At 31.7% G+C, this 16,248-nt stretch overlaps 1 protein-coding gene across 1 annotated transcript in view; it reads right to left on the bottom strand.

Annotated features, from left to right (window-relative positions):
* pan (transcription factor pangolin) overlaps positions 1-12,616 on the bottom strand; it is a 377,320-nt gene extending 364,704 nt beyond the window's left edge. Inside the window, exon 1 of the mRNA XM_085953736.1 lies at positions 12,530-12,616. The gene's annotated coding sequence lies outside the window, so the exon portion shown is untranslated. The remainder of the gene's footprint in view (positions 1-12,529) is intronic.
* Positions 12,617-16,248: the final 3,632 nt, after the last annotated feature.

Genomic DNA, 16,248 nt, shown 5'->3' with positions numbered 1-16,248 from the left:
CGCGTCACGTGACGGAGATTCGATATTGAGCGATTATTTAAGTTGACAGTAACTACGAGATTTTTTTAAAACACAATACATACAAGGCAGTGATAGCAGAGGCGAAAAGTGGAGGTAGCCTGTTAAGATTCGCCATATATAGTGCACACTAAACTTTGTCAGTCATACGTATTTGTTTTCATTGAACTAAGACTATAATTTGCAGATAGTGTTTGTTAGTTTTTAAAATCCAATTAAATCCTGTGACAACCGAGCCATACTTAATAGATAATAGTGAAAAAATACTTGTCTATCTATAAAATATCTAAAATTATGTCATTAAATAATACAACATAAGTAATTTTGCATATTTTATAGATAGAACAATATTTTTTATCTACTATACTTGGTTTCGTAGGTATAGGGAGAGCTTAATGATTTAAAAAAAATATCCAACAACATGTGTAATATTATGTAGGTATTCTCAATTCAACGAAAACCAAATAAGTATGAATGAAAGACTGCAAAACTTTGTCAGATCGCCCAAAATATACCATAGCAATTATGGTTTGGTTGGGCAGGGTTTAATTGATTTTTAAAACCTAGTGTTAATATACAATACAAAATACTAATTATCGTAAAATTTCTTAAGCAATTATGATAATTATCGTAAAATTTTACGAGGGTGGCGCGCGACATGTTGCCAGTGAGGACCCGGCATAACCAACACCACTTGTAAATTGTGGTCTTATTTCAATAAAAACAAATACGTAAGTATGACTAACAAAATTTAATGTGCACTATTTATGTCGGATCTTAATAGCCTACCTCCACCCTTCGCCACTCTGAGTGATAGAGATGTCTCCTTTAGAGAAATGAAACAATTTGATTCTCATTTGTCGAAATTAATTTACTGTTAGCTGGGGTACCTACGTATTTTCATCCCAATTAGTCCGGATAATAAAATTGAGGTTGTACTGTAAGTCACACCAGTAGTAATGTATATATTTACACACAGAAAACAGTTGCACATAGTCGGACAATATTCACTCACTATTTATTATCTTTGCTATGGTTAAGCACAGTTTGAGAATTACTGCATTAGTGAATCGAGTGACATATTAAATTACCAATTAATATTTAGTTATGAATACAAACTGCTACAAACATAGTGGGCAGTGGTGGCTCGACGACTTTCTAGGTGGTGGGGTTTAGCCATTTATTATTAAATATAGATACCTACCTACTTTCTCACATTATATATCAAGATAGTTATAATAATATGATATAATATAATGAAGAATAATTTTTCAGAATAAATAAAATGTTTATCTGAGTCGTCACTTAAGTAATCACACCTAAAAAGCGTGCTTAAAAATATTAACTTAATTTAATACCATGGGGTCATTTGATTCGCTCCCCAGTATGATAAAATAAATTAAATAGTAATTTTAATAATAATAAATTAATTAGGTAATTGTAACAGGAACAAAATTCATTATGAGTATACCTAAGTAGGTATCTATTATTCGTAATTAGTAGTTGAGTTTTGGATTGAACGGCAATGCAGGATTGCATACAAAAAAAACAACTGTCAGTTTAATAAACAGTGAGGTAAATGTTAAAAAAAAAACAATCAATGTGAAAAAACGGCATGGTGTAACTTGAATAGTTAATATCTAATATTATTATTATCTCGTTGTTTGGTGTTATCTGCCACTTATCAGTCTTATCAACGCATAACACTTTTATTCCATGAGATGACAAAAAGGTTAACTGGGTGCCTATCACTATTTAATATCTACGTAATTAAATGAGAAATAATAATATTTAGTACTTATTTTCCTGTCGCAAGCAATGAGTTTTAGCTTATAATGTGATATTGTGTACCACAATCAAAGATTTAATAAAACATGCGTTTGTATACACATTATAATCTAGTCTAGATTATCTTTTATTTTTGCAAATACAAATTACTTAATTAATATGGGATGCATATTACAGTTAGGGTTGCCAATAATAATTATTGAATTCCGGGAATTGTGGCCTTCTTCTAACTTCAACTCAAAATAGTAATTAACTGCAAAATAACCGTATATCCGAGGATTTTTATGTATTTTGAAGTACGTGATAAATAATACGGTTTACATTCATAAATATTATATTTTTAGGTACAGTTCGGTTATGAGGAATACAGCGGCAAACACATTTTGAAAATAGCCGATATACTGGATTATTTGTTAGATCAACCTAGCCAAACCTAACCTAAACTAACCCAAACCAACAAATAATCCAGTATATCGGGTATTTTCAAAATGTGTGTTCCGCTGTATTCCTCATAAACGAACTGTACCTTTTTAAATTTTGTTGTATTTACTACTTAGTGTGGGACAATAATTTTGGAAGGTTCAAAATATACATTGGGTACCCCTACTTCTCGATTACGGGAAGCCAAGGCGGGAATCGCGCTAATTGTCATAGCCGATTTTGGCAAAATTCATGAAAAACTAACCTGACAAATAATCCAGTACATCGGCTATTTTCAAAATGTGTTTGCCCCTTGTCAATAAAATTCTCAAATTTTTGACATTTAATCTTATATGCAATGTTGCCTGTACTAAGATTGAAATAACTCTTACTGGGTGATGTGGTGTCGATCTGAGGCTACTGTAGGCAACCCTAATAAGTTGGTCAAAGTTATGTAGGTAAAAATAAATACATAATAGGTACACTACAATGCTTTCTTTTGATTACGTATTCCGTGCATTTTTTTAAATAGGAAAGTGAAATATTTTTTTGAATAATATGTAGTTATGTAGGTTTTGATTTTAAAGATATAGAACATAGTAAGGCTGCGCGCACACGGCAAAGCGAAGTTTCGGATTCATCCGCCAAACGACGTTTGCGTTTTATTTGCGTTTTATTTGCGAGCCGATTGCGTTTTAAATGCGTTTCAAATGCGTCCATATTTCGACAATGCTGTCCAAGAGAAAACACGGTTTTCAAGGGGATTCATAAACGCCTTTTTTTGAAACTGCACCCTGCTGCGAGAGTATTTATCTTTCATTACAGTGGCGTACAAGGGTAAATAAATCAATATAAAATCAGTACGTAATATTGCATTATACCTACATTTATTTTCCCACTATTGCTTCTTTTGGAGCTGGACTGTTTTATATCGAAAGCGTTTTGAAAATTACCTATTGTTGAGCCTATTATATACCATCATCATCAATACTATCGACCGAGGGTACTTGATGGAGTTTGAATTTAAATTCTAATTGATTTAAGTTTTGTACTATTATTATTTATTAATACAATAAAAAAAGATTATAAGTTAATACACGAAGAAAGGGTAAAAACCTTATTACCTAGATACCTACTAAGTAAATGATGAAGTATAAAAACATAATATTTTGAATAATTTGAATATTTGCAGTGTTTCTAAAAAAACCCGTTGTAAATACGATTAATACATTCGGTAGGTAAGCGTATTAAAATGTCATTTCTCGTAAACAATAGTTTTCTCGTTGTGCAATATGTTGGGAGTTTAATAATATTAACTAATGAGAGATGTCACCAACTGTAACTACTCACTAAATAAAAAAAAAAACGAATAAACAATGTTAAGGTATAGTTCGTAATATGCAAATTTAAATAATTTTTGATGAATACCTATATACCTATACCGAAAATATTTATATAAGTACCTATAGATACGTATTGAATTACCCACCTACCTATTCATATTATATGAAATACATATTTAAAATAACACCATTCTTTTGGGAAGAATACAAGTAGGTATGCATTTGGTTATATTCGATATTAAATAAGTATGTATCTTTAATAGAATCATGCCTCCTTTTTAGTAGTAGAATCTTTATGTAGGTATCGAATCTATAAAATATTTTTATTAAATTTAATCTGTTTTTAAGCGTGAAGGCTCGCCATAACTATAAGGTAAACTAAACCATTATTATTTATTTTGTAGTAAGTATGTACTTCTTTAATTATTTTTTTTATTAGTTGACACTTTTATCTTCTATAGATACACTAAAATGGAAACGGGTGCCAATAATAACATATTGAAGTGAGAATAATGAATACCTTCCTACTACTATCGATAGGTATGTTCCTGTGTACTTGTGTAGGTACATGTATATTTATATTAATTATTGTTTTCGTGTTATAATATATTATTTGCGATTAATTGATAACAAAATTTAGATAATTTATCTATTCACCCGCTACAGTAAAATCTATAAAATATTTTAATTAAATTATATCTGTTGCTCTACATTGCATGAACGCCACTGAAGCAATGGAGTAATTAATTATGTCATACAATACGTGCCATGAATATACTACCTACCACATGTTCTTTTAAATCTTCCCATTTAGGCCAGGACCGAACTTTTGAAAGCTGAAATTTATGGGGGCGCGTATTAAGAAATATTACTGATTAACCACATAATTATGTTCAGAAAGGCCTAATAAATTTTATTTACCAATGACAAACTCATGACCGGATGAGTGGGTATTTTTCATTAAAAACTTGGGTATAATGTAAAGGTTTAAGCCTACGCAATCTGCACCTAGCACATTGTCATATATAATAATATGAAGAATGTTAAATCTCAGTCGGTTCCATGACAAAACAGGACAGTGACAAAACAGAACATGACAAAACAGAACACCTGGAGAAAACCTGGCTGTTCTGTTTTATCATGTTCTGTATTGTTATTGTTGTCGAAGTCATGATGAATTGTTTGCAACCAGAAAGATTCACTTGAATGATTAATGCTTATTTGGACTATGTCTGCATTTGCGTATAGCTAACAAAAATCCGCATGAAAGTAATTAAAAATAATTTCTACACTATGAAAATATCATCAAATTAAAAAACGCTTTCGATATAATATAACAGAATTCTATTCCAAATCAAGCAATAGTGGAAAAAATAAATATAGGTAAAATGGTAAAAAATAAATACTTAATAATTATGTAGGTAATGTTTACATATTATATTTTTATATTTTATTTATCTTAGTTCGCCACTGGCGACAAAAAAAGGTTTTTTTTAATTCTTCGGATAGTGCAATAAATAAATTCTTACATAATAACACTAACGGTGAAAACAAAAAGTACTAATATCCATAATAGCTATAAGTTGGCGAACACAATACGGCACATATTGTATGACATAATTTATTACTTAAAAATTAAAAAAATCTTCCTTCTTTCTTAATTAGTGTCATCAAGAATTTCACAGTGGCGTTAATGCAATGGGGAAAACAGATATAATTTAATTAAAATATTTTATAGGTTTTTTGTATATAATTTGTTAGAACAATGTAATATATTATTATACCTATTGTATCTTTTATTAAATAAACATTTAAAACATATTATTCATAAACATTTGAAATATCTCCCCTTAAAATCTGTTCATATTTCCAATAGAATATTATTGCTTAGAATTCAATACATTCTACATTCTACAGCACGTGAATCAGATAACTTAGGTTCTAGAGAGACTAGTGGGTTAAGATTGCCTCCAGAAAAATCTTACTGGGGGCAATCTTTGTTCTGTCTAAGAGAAACTGAGCATCGTGAGGAGTGGAAAGTCTTAGTCGCTCAGAAGATTAATATTATTTCATGATGGTCACGATCCTCAGCCATGAGGGAATGACCGAGAAGAGAGAGAAGAAGAGCATTACCTACATATTATAATGGGAGAAAATAAAATATAGATACCTACTTACATAGTTATTGTTTATTAATAAATAGTATTACAAGTCTTTATAAGTATTAATATTAAAATTGAATAATTTGCAATAGTTAGGTACATTGCTATCTTAATATTCAATATATATGTCTCAATTAATTTATCGATATATTTCATCCATGTTTCTTATAGTCAGTCTTTGGTAAATTTTCATAATATTAAAAGCTCAAAGCATAATGGAAGTGCATCTGATAGATCCGTTCAAAGTGGTTCATGCATCTCATCATCAAATTATATTATTGTTTCACAGAAAGTGATTGCTGCTGTGCTCGACGCTAAGCCGGTTTCAGGACTTGCCTATCAGGCGACCAAAGGCTACAGAAGATATTCCGAACAACGTAACGTCAAAATCAATACTGCAGTAGTAGTAGTTGTAATGCCATGATCCACCTGCGACGATAGTTATTCTTGCTATCTCATTTTCACGATATATCACGTGGCACAACAGCCATAAATACACATCTAGAAAAGGGTAGGTAATTATTTTGTATTAGAGGGAGGTCATTTATTATTCCTTTATAATATTCAGATTATTATATTAGATTATATTCAAATATTTAATATATAAACTGGGGTTTTCTTCTAAAATTCGTACACTACAGTGAAATTAAATACAGTGGCTAAGACTTCTTCTGTTTATTTAGAGTATTTTAGACCATACCTTAAAATAAATTTTATAATACATTATAATATTATCAGTGACATCTACTAGTATATTATCGTAACAAATCGCCCTAGAGTGTGAAGGCTTTTGATTATTAGCCTTCGAGCAAATCTGCGCCGTTAAATAATATTTAATGACATGTCATTCGCGATTTTTGAGATTGTTAATCTAAATATTCTAAATACCATAACATCCGAAAAGACCTGGGAAGTAGGTACGACAGACGAAGCCTAACAGTTGTAGTTCCTTTTTACAAATGATAGCTTACTATTAAACGTGATGCCAAGAGATGGTATTCGCAAAATAACTCTGCCATGCATCGAATATTGAAAAAAAAAATTAATACTCGCGAGGCTTTGTAAACGATAAAATATTGGTTGGTTGCCTGCCTATTTTTCTATAATAATTTACGGAATCAATCTATTTACAAGTAGTTACAGTTACCTTTTGCATTAGATCCTATATGTTTTAGGTTTGGTTACGGTAAAAGTCAACCACGTTTTCAAACGGTCAATATATAGTAATTAATGGCACCCAAAAGTGTGATTTTTACTACAAATGAATCTGAAACGCAAAATGGCTTGCAGTTAATTTAATAATTAGTCTTAGTAACCCTTTTCTATGTCAATTTATGTACAGAAGGCCTTATTTAATGTGTTTGGGTCTGCAGGTGTTGGTGTATCCAGTGGCGAATAGTGACTTCTGCAAGTAGGTAGACTATGGGGATCATAGTGCGTTGGTAGGTATTTATCATATGACTACTAATGAATTCGTATAAGTACACTAATGTTTTTAAAAAAATAATTAAACCATTAACAAAAAACATTAGGACACAAAATATTTCAAATTAAATATTATTTAACGGCGCAGATTTGCTCGAAGGCTAATAATCAAAAGCCTTCACACTCTAGGGCGATTTGTTACGATAATATACTAGTAGATGTCACTGATAATATTATAATGTATTATAAAATTTATTTTAAGGTATGGTCTAAAATACTCTAAATAAACAGAAGAAGTCTTAGCCACTGTATTTAATTTCACTGTAGTGTACGAATTTTAGAAGAAAACCCCAGTTTATATATTAAATATTTGAATATAATCTAATATAATAATCTGAATATTATAAAGGAATAATAAATGACCTCCCTCTAATACAAAATAATTACCTACCCTTTTCTAGATGTGTATTTATGGCTGTTGTGCCACGTGATATATCGTGAAAATGAGATAGCAAGAATAACTATCGTCGCAGGTGGATCATGGCATTACAACTACTACTACTGCAGTATTGATTTTGACGTTACGTTGTTCGGAATATCTTCTGTAGCCTTTGGTCGCCTGATAGGCAAGTCCTAAAACCGGCTTAGCGTCGAGCACAGCAGCAATCACTTTCTGTGAAACAATAATATAATTTGATGATGAGATGCATGAACCACTTTGAACGGATCTATCAGATGCACTTCCATTATGCTTTGAGCTTTTAATATTATGAAAATTTACCAAAGACTGACTATAAGAAACATGGATGAAATATATCGATAAATTAATTGAGACATATATTTTGAATATTAAGATAGCAATGTACCTAACTATTGCAAATTATTCAATTTTAATATTAATACTTATAAAGACTTGTAATACTATTTATTAATAAACAATAACTATGTAAGTAGGTATCTATATTTTATTTTCTCCCATTATAATATGTAGGTAATGCTCTTCTTCTCTCTCTTCTCGGTCATTCCCTCATGGCTGAGGATCGTGACCATCATGAAATAATATTAATCTTCTGAGCGACTAAGACTTTCCACTCCTCACGATGCTCAGTTTCTCTTAGACAGAACAAAGATTGCCCCCAGTAAGATTTTTCTGGAGGCAATCTTAACCCACTAGTCTCTCTAGAACCTAAGTTATCTGATTCACGTGCTGTAGAATGTAGAATGTATTGAATTCTAAGCAATAATATTCTATTGGAAATATGAACAGATTTTAAGGGGAGATATTTCAAATGTTTATGAATAATATGTTTTAAATGTTTATTTAATAAAAGATACAATAGGTATAATAATATATTACATTGTTCTAACAAATTATATACAAAAAACCTATAAAATATTTTAATTAAATTATATCTGTTTTCCCCATTGCATTAACGCCACTGTGAAATTCTTGATGACACTAATTAAGAAAGAAGGAAGATTTTTTTAATTTTTAAGTAATAAATTATGTCATACAATATGTGCCGTATTGTGTTCGCCAACTTATAGCTATTATGGATATTAGTACTTTTTGTTTTCACCGTTAGTGTTATTATGTAAGAATTTATTTATTGCACTATCCGAAGAATTAAAAAAAACCTTTTTTTGTCGCCAGTGGCGAACTAAGATAAATAAAATATAAAAATATAATATGTAAACATTACCTACATAATTATTAAGTATTTATTTTTTACCATTTTACCTATATTTATTTTTTCCACTATTGCTTGATTTGGAATAGAATTCTGTTATATTATATCGAAAGCGTTTTTTAATTTGATGATATTTTCATAGTGTAGAAATTATTTTTAATTACTTTCATGCGGATTTTTGTTAGCTATACGCAAATGCAGACATAGTCCAAATAAGCATTAATCATTCAAGTGAATCTTTCTGGTTGCAAACAATTCATCATGACTTCGACAACAATAACAATACAGAACATGATAAAACAGAACAGCCAGGTTTTCTCCAGGTGTTCTGTTTTGTCATGTTCTGTTTTGTCACTGTCCTGTTTTGTCATGGAACCGACTGAGATTTAACATTCTTCATATTATTATATATGACAATGTGCTAGGTGCAGATTGCGTAGGCTTAAACCTTTACATTATACCCAAGTTTTTAATGAAAAATACCCACTCATCCGGTCATGAGTTTGTCATTGGTAAATAAAATTTATTAGGCCTTTCTGAACATAATTATGTGGTTAATCAGTAATATTTCTTAATACGCGCCCCCATAAATTTCAGCTTTCAAAAGTTCGGTCCTGGCCTAAATGGGAAGATTTAAAAGAACATGTGGTAGGTAGTATATTCATGGCACGTATTGTATGACATAATTAATTACTCCATTGCTTCAGTGGCGTTCATGCAATGTAGAGCAACAGATATAATTTAATTAAAATATTTTATAGATTTTACTGTAGCGGGTGAATAGATAAATTATCTAAATTTTGTTATCAATTAATCGCAAATAATATATTATAACACGAAAACAATAATTAATATAAATATACATGTACCTACACAAGTACACAGGAACATACCTATCGATAGTAGTAGGAAGGTATTCATTATTCTCACTTCAATATGTTATTATTGGCACCCGTTTCCATTTTAGTGTATCTATAGAAGATAAAAGTGTCAACTAATAAAAAAAATAATTAAAGAAGTACATACTTACTACAAAATAAATAATAATGGTTTAGTTTACCTTATAGTTATGGCGAGCCTTCACGCTTAAAAACAGATTAAATTTAATAAAAATATTTTATAGATTCGATACCTACATAAAGATTCTACTACTAAAAAGGAGGCATGATTCTATTAAAGATACATACTTATTTAATATCGAATATAACCAAATGCATACCTACTTGTATTCTTCCCAAAAGAATGGTGTTATTTTAAATATGTATTTCATATAATATGAATAGGTAGGTGGGTAATTCAATACGTATCTATAGGTACTTATATAAATATTTTCGGTATAGGTATATAGGTATTCATCAAAAATTATTTAAATTTGCATATTACGAACTATACCTTAACATTGTTTATTCGTTTTTTTTTTTATTTAGTGAGTAGTTACAGTTGGTGACATCTCTCATTAGTTAATATTATTAAACTCCCAACATATTGCACAACGAGAAAACTATTGTTTACGAGAAATGACATTTTAATACGCTTACCTACCGAATGTATTAATCGTATTTACAACGGGTTTTTTTAGAAACACTGCAAATATTCAAATTATTCAAAATATTATGTTTTTATACTTCATCATTTACTTAGTAGGTATCTAGGTAATAAGGTTTTTACCCTTTCTTCGTGTATTAACTTATAATCTTTTTTTATTGTATTAATAAATAATAATAGTACAAAACTTAAATCAATTAGAATTTAAATTCAAACTCCATCAAGTACCCTCGGTCGATAGTATTGATGATGATGGTATATAATAGGCTCAACAATAGGTAATTTTCAAAACGCTTTCGATATAAAACAGTCCAGCTCCAAAAGAAGCAATAGTGGGAAAATAAATGTAGGTATAATGCAATATTACGTACTGATTTTATATTGATTTATTTACCCTTGTACGCCACTGTAATGAAAGATAAATACTCTCGCAGCAGGGTGCAGTTTCAAAAAAAGGCGTTTATGAATCCCCTTGAAAACCGTGTTTTCTCTTGGACAGCATTGTCGAAATATGGACGCATTTGAAACGCATTTAAAACGCAATCGGCTCGCAAATAAAACGCAAATAAAACGCAAACGTCGTTTGGCGGATGAATCCGAAACTTCGCTTTGCCGTGTGCGCGCAGCCTAAGATCGTCAAAAGTGAGAAATTCACTACAGCACTGATAAGGATAAGAATTATCTGATAATGAAATTTAATATTCGTGATGTATGGATGAATGTAGGATACGCGACTTGTTTTACGAGTGGGCAGGAATAAAAACATAACAATATCTCAATAGTAATAATATCAGTGCATTAAATATTACATATTACAGATTTTCGATTACAAAATTTGTAATAGGTACTAGGTACCAACAAATTATTATGAAATCTACTTCCGAGTGATTTGTTTAATATACTGTATAGGTACTATGAACATGAGATAGATAGCTAATACCTGTCTTGTGTTAATAAGTTGTTAATGTTACTTATCCATATTATAATAATTATTCAAAAATAAACGAAATATGAACTGAAAGGGTTAGATTGGAATGTCAACACAACGATTCAAAACCGTATTTTTCATTGAATGGTTTTCTGAGCCAAAAATTCAAACAGAAAACGTCACACAACATATTGAAATCAAATTAAAATCCAAACATCTGTAAGTATCTACCTACCATCGAAATGATATTATGTTAACTATCAATACATAGGAGAAAACGCATTGTGAAGTTCACAAGGTTTCTTTTTCGAATGGTTCTAATAAATAAAAAAAACATCGCAATATAGGTATACAAAAATAGTGCATTGATAATGCAACCATCAAATTTGATGTTTAAAAAATCCCATTTTAATAATATTATTCTTATGATAGGTATGCAGAATGTCAATTACATAGTATTATATAGTCAATAGTGATTAGTGACTGATGTAAGCACACATAAACTTAAAATGTTGTGGGAACGAATGTCTAAAAAGTGAGATAATGTCGCCGGCCGTCGGGGACGATAGCAGAAATAACAAAATGCCGATGCTGTGCAAAGCGGAGAGGAAGGGCAGCGCTGTCAAATCGTCTCGTCCACAATTAGATCTCTCATTGCACGGCCCACGGGTCGCTAGCCTGCAGACATCTTTACTTTACTAAACACACAATAATAATTACTCCCATCTCGTTCGCAGCCATGATTTAGAATCACATGCCGCGCACTCATACACACAATTCACTACACCGGGAATATACACCATCATTCGGGCGAGATACACCACACCGCCTAGCCACACTATGTAAACAAAACCTCAGGTTCACGAACTCGCCGTAAATATAAATAAACTACATTGTAATGAACGGATATTCGAAAATAAACCGATATCGGACTGTAAAACTAATAAACAGCACGGAAACCTGGCTGGAAAAAAACACGCAAAACTTTTTCGTAAGGATTTAAAAAAGGAACAAACTCCCGCTCAAACTTTTACAAGAGCAGAATCTTCCGGCTTTTAATCAGAAGTTCGCAATTTAATCGTGTAAATATTTTGGTTTACTTTTAAACATGAACACTACCAATATTTTAAACAACGATAGCTTCAAACTGTGGGGATTTTTAGGTATCGCACTCAAATAGACAACAAGGATGAAATATGCGAAACGTACGTGAGTAAAAACGTAACTTCGATTCGTAAACCGGCACGAAACAAAACTCAACCGCCGACATAACAGGCCGGCGAACGCACACGGACTGGCGAACGGCGACAAACGATGACAACGCCAGGGATGCCAGTCGACGGAGAAATATTTTTCATTCTTTTCACACTGAAATGAAATTTATTTTATTTTCCTAATTCATTTAAAGACATCACGAGAATAACTATCTCGAAGCTATTTTTATCATATTGTAATATGTATTTGTTACTGTATCGATATCACTAATATTGACATTGTACTATAAAAAAAATTAGCGGTTTCAATTCTTTTCAATGTTTTATTCTGTGAATTTTCTCAATAGTTTGGTTATTTTTGGAAATTATATTGAGTAGGGGGGAAATAACCATACCAGAATAGTTTTTATTTTATCGCGGAATACCGACAGAACGCACGTCAATAAATCGAATTGCGGTATTGTCACGATTTTTGTTAACATCTGTATATCTGTCAATAAATCATGGCTTGATGATAGAAAACTATGTCGGACGCTTTTGATATTCTCCATTCACTTGTAAAAATTGTATTTTAATAAATAATTTGAACTCTCCAATGCATAAGTTTTCTATTCAAAATCAATATTCTTCTGCCAAGTGTTTTTTATCCATGTTTTTTTGTATTTCTTTCTTTGTGTTAGGATTGATAATTCTACTCACATAAACAGATGGATAATGTAAATGTCATTAATTTATTATTTCTCTCGGAAAATGTTTAACACCTAATTGTTAGGATTTTTTTAATTTGTTGGCAACACTATTAACAAAAGAACGCCAGTCAGCGAACCTTGAGTGGGCAGGCGATAGCTTGCGCTTGCGCGCCAACGTGTCAGAGCAGGACGACAACACGCCCATCTGTACAATAGCTCCTTGGAGCAAGAGAGAGATAGCTAACACCCGCCATGCGTACTTCGCGCCACTTTTTCAACGAATGCAAAACTTTTATCACAATATTACCAGTATAATATAATAATATGAATGTTATCAGGAGCCTGAAACATGTATTAATAATTATTAAGCTGTTCCACTGAAATATAGTTGCAATTAAATGTTTTATATCCGTATTAAAATCATTTTGCAAAATTAAGGTAAATATCTATTCAAACTAATAGTTTTTATTGAATTGGAATTAGGCTTATTGTATAATCCAAAAATAATTATCAATTATCGGAACACTGCAATTCATGGAGTGATTCACAGTTGATGGGATGGGGCCCTTGCATACGCCATATTGCCCCGCACCCCCAAAAAACAATCTTTTTTAATGTTCATTTTTCACTTACTAGCCCATTCAAAACCACTAGTTATTTTTATCATTCCAGACTCCGTTGACATTAGAGAGAGTAAACTTATTCCATTAAATATTTTTTAAACCGTTGTAATGTGGGAAATAACGTTTTGTGTTGGTAATTATTATTAGCTGCAGGTATTGAGAAAAAATCTCAATTATGCCGTCCTGAATTATGTAATTCATAAATTCCACTTCCCTAATTCCCATATCTGTAGATTTTCACTGCCCCAAAGTTTTTCATGGATTTAAAAAAATACATTTTCAATCCACCAGATCCCACCAAATTGCTGATCCCTGCTGCTATTTTAGTATTTCAATATTAAATTATAATTTAAAAGTGGTTGGCACTTTGAGAAATACGAATTCGTTAAAGTAATTATGAATCTATAACAAAATTGCCAACAAACCGGCAAAAAAGAGTTAAAACCAACGATTCGGGCGTTTTTATTTCTTATGTGACGTCTTATTAACAATTATCTGATATAATCCCGCATAAGTAAGGAGATCATCTTATTGAAAGAAAGGTTATTTATAATTACCTACTGGTGTTGATATCGCAAAGAAATAAATTATCGAAATAGGCATGTATAGGTGGGTACGAAAAGTATCGATATTTGAAATAACAAAATCAAACGACCAATGTCTCAGCAATAATACTTGCTATAAAGTATACATGGAGCTGTTTTCTTATCGTATTACGCACAGTAGAACCTTAATTTTGTTTTATGAATATACATTTGAAACGTTATAATATGTACCATCATCTTGCTTCTCAGTAAGGCAATGACAATAAAACACAAGTTAACAATCATTTCTACTAAATGAACTAAAAATGTTGACCACTAACTTTATATTTCCTACAAAAACTATATAGGTATTTCAGTAAACTTATGCGCATCCGTCGATTTTATATTTTCCGGTTACACGCGAAAACATATCCTTCATTCATATAATCTATCTCTAACTCACATTGCTGAGATTATACGCATGCCGAATGCTTTATCACTCGCGCTTTAGTGTAGCTTTGTTAAAGCCGCGTTGACACGGTCCACGTACGATCCAAGTACACTTGGACCGAGCGACATCCAAGCGCACTCGTACGGGACACTTCATACAAATACTCCTATCCAAGCTATTTGGACCGCGTCCTACTCATCGAAGTTAGCTTGGATGGGAATAATTACTATGAAGATGTCTCATACGAGTGCGCTCGGTCCAAGTCAACTTGAATCGTGTCAACGCGGCTTAAGACCTTGACCCATCTTTAAGCAAGCTTGTCTCAGAAAAATATAGCAAATGTTCGATATTGTATCGATACTTTTCAACATCGACATACCTAACGAAGGACTAAAGTAGAGGCGCGTACAGATCAATGTGATTCGCTTAAAATAGTATATATTTACAATCAAATACTATTTTTGTTAAAATATTTACAATTTAGTAAATAGTCGCATTTGAACAATTTATTAAAACGGGATGACGGTCATCGTGAAATAGAAACGATAATAATAAAATTATTCCGTCACAGTATGAGAGCCACTACGCTAGACAAAGACAACGACACACCCGCCTCTTGGAAGCTGTCCGCGCAGGAATGAACAGACGACCGACGCTCGCACGTACGTCGACCTTATTAGAATGAGATAACTAGAACATCCTTCGTATTTCCTAGGCGTATGCAAAGGAGATGCAAAGCGACTTGTCCTCTTGTGCGTCTGGCATCTTTCATCTTCTTCGCTCGCTTGTTAGCGCACCACGCAACGCAGGCCATACACAGGCGCGCGCATCCATCTATCTCTGTCGGAATAAAAGTTTTTCACGAGATAGCCTATCGGACGTAACGAGACGAGTTTGAAATTTTAATTTTAACATTGAATCCGTTTACTAAATACGGAACATAATAATTGACAAATTTTTAATAATCATGGTATTTTTTATAATCTTGTAAGTACTTATATTAATTATAGTAAATCGTGCAAATAGATAAAATTACTGTTTAGTTTAAGTAAATGACAACAACCTCCGAGATTCATTATTTATTATTTCGCATCTTCCTTATTCCATTCCTTAGTATATAACGTCAACAGTGATCAGTGTTCTTCATCTCCTACTTTATGTACTCTTCTGAAGTATCTAGGTACCTACATACCACATAGTCCCTTCGGCAATGTATATTGTTTTTCTTCTTGAAAAAAAATATAATTTCATGACATAACATAATATGAAGTAGGTACCTATGTAAACTTATCATCTTACATACATAAATTATCTTGCAACCTACTGACAACCTACTGCAACGAATTGACGCGAATTGTGGTACCGCAACTGGATCCAAAGAGACATTTTGTGTTCTCTGGTTGTTGGGATATTTTAAGCCCTAGATT

Source organism: Rhyacophila brunnea, unplaced genomic scaffold (genome assembly GCF_057557595.1).
Source record: "Rhyacophila brunnea isolate RB1 unplaced genomic scaffold, BYU_Rbru_1.0 scaffold_4, whole genome shotgun sequence".
NCBI classification, from domain to species: domain Eukaryota; kingdom Metazoa; phylum Arthropoda; class Insecta; order Trichoptera; family Rhyacophilidae; genus Rhyacophila; species Rhyacophila brunnea.
The sequence above is the reverse complement of the archived record's forward strand: the minus strand, read 5'-3'. Positions and strand labels throughout refer to the sequence as shown.